The sequence below is a fragment of the Ursus maritimus genome, unplaced genomic scaffold (genome assembly GCF_017311325.1).
Source record: "Ursus maritimus isolate PB19 unplaced genomic scaffold, ASM1731132v1 scaffold_8, whole genome shotgun sequence".
Lineage (NCBI taxonomy): Eukaryota > Metazoa > Chordata > Mammalia > Carnivora > Ursidae > Ursus > Ursus maritimus.
The window spans coordinates 6,988,231-6,992,855 of NW_024426996.1; positions in this window are offsets into that span (position 1 = coordinate 6,988,231).

Consider the following 4,625-nt stretch of genomic DNA (forward strand, 5'->3'; position numbering starts at 1 on the left):
AACCAGAGTCGTAAAGGATCTATATTCCAGAAACTATAAATCACTCTTGAAAGACATTGAGGAAGACACAAAAAGATGGAAATATATTCCATGCTCATGGATCGGAAGAATCAACATAGTTAAAATGTCCATGCTACCCAGAGCAATCTACACTTTCATGCTATCCCGATCAAAATACCAATGACATTTTTCAAAGAACTGGGACAAATAGTCCTTAAATTAGTATGGAACCAGAAAAGGGCCCGAATCTCCAAAAACTGTTGAAAAGGAAAAACAAAGCTGGGGGCATCACAATGCCAGATTTCGAGCTGTACTACAGAGCTGTGATCACAAAGACAGCATGGTACTGGCACAAAAACAGACACATAGACCAATGGAACAGAACAGAGAACCCAGAAATGGACCCTCGGCTCTTTGGGCAACTAATCTTTGATAAAGCAGGAGAAAACATCCAGTAGAAAAAAGACAGTCTCTTCAATAAATGGTGCTGGGAAAATTGGACAGCTACATGCAAAAGAATGAAACTTGACCACTCTCTCACACCATACACAAAGATAAACTCCAAATGGATGAAAGACCTCGATGTGAGACAGGAATCCATCCAAATCCTAGAGGAGAACATAGGCAGCAACCTCTACGACATCGGCCAAAGCAAACTTTTTCATGACACATCTCCAAAGGCAAGAGAAACAAAAGATAAAATGAACTTGTGGGACTTCATCAAGATAAAGCGCTTCTGCACAGCCAAGGAAACAGTCAAAAAAAGTAAGAGGCAGCCCACGGAATGGGAGAAGATATTTGCAAATGACACTACGGATAAAAGACTGATATCCAAGATCTACAAAGAACTTCTCAAACTCAGTACACGAGAAACAAATAAACAAATCATAAAATGGGCAGAAGATATGAACAGACACTTTTCCAATGATGACATACAAATGGCTAACAGACATATGAAAAAATGTTCAAAATCATTAGCCATCAGGGAAATTCAAATGAAAACCACACTAAGATACCACCTTACGCCAGTTAGAATGGCAAAAGTTGACAAGGCAAGAAACAACAATTGCTGGAGAGGATGTGGAGAAAGGGGATCCCTCCTACATTGTTGGTGGGAATGCAGGTTGGTACAGCCACTCTGGAAAACAGTGTGGAGGTCCCTTAGAAAGTTAAAAATTGAGCTACCCTATGACCCAGCCATTGTACTGGTATTTATAACTGGGTATTTACCCTAAAGATACAGGCGTAGTGAAGAGAAGGGCCATATGCACCCCAATGTTCATAGCAGCATTGTCCACAATAGCTAGATCGTGGAAGGAACCGAGATGCCCTTCAACAGATGACTGGATTAAGAAGTTGTGGTCAATATACAATGGAATATTACTCAGCTATCAGAAAGAACGAGTTCTCAACATTTGCTGCAACATGGACGGCACTGGAGGAGATAATGCTAAGTGGAATAAGTCAAGCAGAGAAAGACAATTATCATATGATTCCTCTCATCTATGGAACATAAAAACTAGGATGATCGGTAGGGGAAGAAAGGGATAAAGAAAGGGGGGTAATCAGAAGGGGGAATGAAGCATGAGAGACTATGGACTCTGGGAAACAAACTGAGGGCTTCAGAGGGGAGGGGGGTGGGGCAATGGGATAGACCGGTGATGGGTAGTAAGGAGGGAACATATTGCATGGTGCACTGGGTGTTATACGCAACTAATGAATCATCGAACTTTACATCGGAAACCGGGGATGTACTGTATGGTGACTAACATAATATAATAAAAAAACATTAAAAAAAAATGGGCCGGAAAATACTCCCCATCAAAAGAGGCTAAAGAGACATGACAGCTGTGTGCCAAGCCTGACCCTGGGCCGGGTCCTGCGCAAGAGGGCAGCCATGCTATAGAGCACATCATGGCCTCAGCTGGTAAAACTGAAATACAAAAGGTAGAGGATTCTAGTGACGTTAAACATACTGAAATTGCTGGTGCTACCAGTACCAGGTAAGAGACTATTCACATTCCTAGGATATGTGCCCTACAGTCTTGGGTAAAGAGGCATGATGTAAGGGGACTTACCATCAATTCCTTCAGGAAAAAAAAATGAAAAAAAATATATCTATATATGTATATAATCTGTATATAGAGAAAGAGTGCCTGCAAAAAAAGCCAATTGTGTAAAATGTTGACAAAGAAGTAATTCTGGGTAAAGGGTATCTGGGTGTTCCTTGTACTGTTTTTATATTTGCAACCTATCTGTAAGATTGAATTATTTCCAAATATAAAACAAAAAAGAAAAGGTGCTAGAAATATGTCAGAACATATCAATAATCACAATAAATAAAAAAAACTACTTCATTAAATAATAAAAAAAACTTAAAATATGATAGGGTACATGGAACTTGACATGCCATTTCTAAGTTTATATGAATGTGAAAAAGGCCAAGTCACTACAAAAAAGAACAAGCGGATGAGTGACGCGTGGGGGTTGGCCCACCAGGTAGTATCAATAGAGTCATGGTAACCAGTATTGTCTGGTTCTGATGCAAATGCGGCCCAACTGACCCGTGGAACATAATGAAAGACTCCGCAAATACACCTGTACCTCTGTGGAAACGTGATTTTCTAGGAATAAAAAACCAGACGCACCCGGTGTTTACCTGCAGTGGCCACCATCGCCCCGTTATGGGGCGGCGGGCGTGAAGGGCCGCAGCCTCAGTGAAGCCCGGCGGGAGTCGGCTCCGAGCCGTCCCGCTCCCAGTTTCCATCCCCTACACCTCCTATTGAGACCACTGTTCTTTCCTCACCTTGCAAAACAAACACAAAACTAAACTAAACCCCAAAATGGTAATTGGCTCTGGGCAAAGGACAAAAACACAGGGTCTCTGGATGGGAGGCACAGGACCCTTGGTGGCTTCAGTGAATGTTCACACGGGAGGCAGAGACCACCAGCCCTCTTCTCCAGGCAGTGCCTGGTGCTGGCCTGAGGTTTGCACCCTCCCGGCAGGCCGCGGAACGAGCCGAGTGCCCTTGGCCATTCACCCATCCTCAGGAATCTTCCTGCTCCCACCCCTAATAATCTTGCTGTTTGCAATGCCGTGGATGGAGCCAGAGTGTATTATGCGAGGCGAGGTAAGCCAGAGAAAGACAAATATCATATGATTTCACTCCTATGTGGAATTTTTTAAAAAGATTTTATTTATTTATTTGACAGAGAGCGAGGACACAAGTAGGCAGAGTGGCAGGCAGATGGACAGGGAGCAGCAGGCTCCCCGCTGAGCAGGGAGCCGGAGGCAGGGCTCCATCCCAGGATCCTGGGATCATGACCTGAGCCGAAAGCAGATGCTTAACTGACTGAGCCCCCCGGGCGCCGTCCTATGTGGAATTTAAGAAATAAAATAGATGAACATAGTGGAAGGGGAAAAAGTTAAAAAAAAAAAAAGAGAGAGAGAGAGGGAGGCAAACCATAAGAGACTCTTAGAGAGCAAACAGGGTTGCTGGAGGGGAGGAAGGTGGGGGATGGGCTAAATGTGTGACGGGTATTAGGAGGACACTTGCAGTGATGAGCACTGGGGGTTATATGTAAGTGATGAATCACTAAGTTCTACCCCTGAAACTAATGATACAGTACATGTTAACTAACTAGAATTTAAATAAAAGCTTGAAGCAAAACAAACAAAAAAAGTGGGGATAAAAGTAACTACTAAGAGAGTTTGGGGAAGACTAAATGAGGCTGTATGAATTTCTGCAATAGTCCCTGGAATGTGCAGTAATTAACTGAATGGGTTATAAAAAAATGTTTCCTATAATAATTTTATAATAAAGTGAAATTTAATAATTGATCCATTTACATACTTATACTGGCTTCCTCTCTAGGTTTCATGAGAGTACGGTACACTTACCATTCGCTATGTTATCCTCACTGTTCAGGAGAGTTCCAGACATACAGTCGGAATGCATTAAGTCTGTGCTCACTGTGGAACGAGTGAATGCTCATCTGATGACTTCAAAATCCATGGGACCCGTACTAGGTAATAGAGAAATGAAGTAGAATGAGGAGTCCTAAACTCTAGATCTGGTTCTTCTAGATAACTTTGAACAAATCACCCCAACCTCTCTGGACCTCAATTTCATTTTCTATTAACTGTCCTTGGTGGACAGATTTGGAAAACCTCTTCCAGCTGTAACTCTCATCTCCACTTGGAAGAGTTGCCTTTGTGGCCTTCAACAGGCCTAGAGGCTAGCCTTGAAATAACGCCACCAGCGTATTGCATTCACCGGCAGTCAGGGTGCAGGCATTCACTGATTGCTAGCACTCTAATAAGGCTAGAAAAGCAGGGATGTAAGATACACATTTCTGTTGTTTAAAAACAAACATGGGAGATTCCAACAAACTAGTAATTTGGCACGTGACACATCATTTATTGCCCTACACTATTTTAGTAGAGTTATACCTAAAATCTTATTACTATAATAAATTTCTAGAAAGATCCAATAAAGCATTTTATCTTATTATTAGCAAGATTTCAAATACCAGGAGGAATTAATCTCTAGAAAACCGAGTGAAGTTGCTCTTGCATATTAAAAACTCTCCACATTTATTCCCATAGTTGATTATTTTAACTA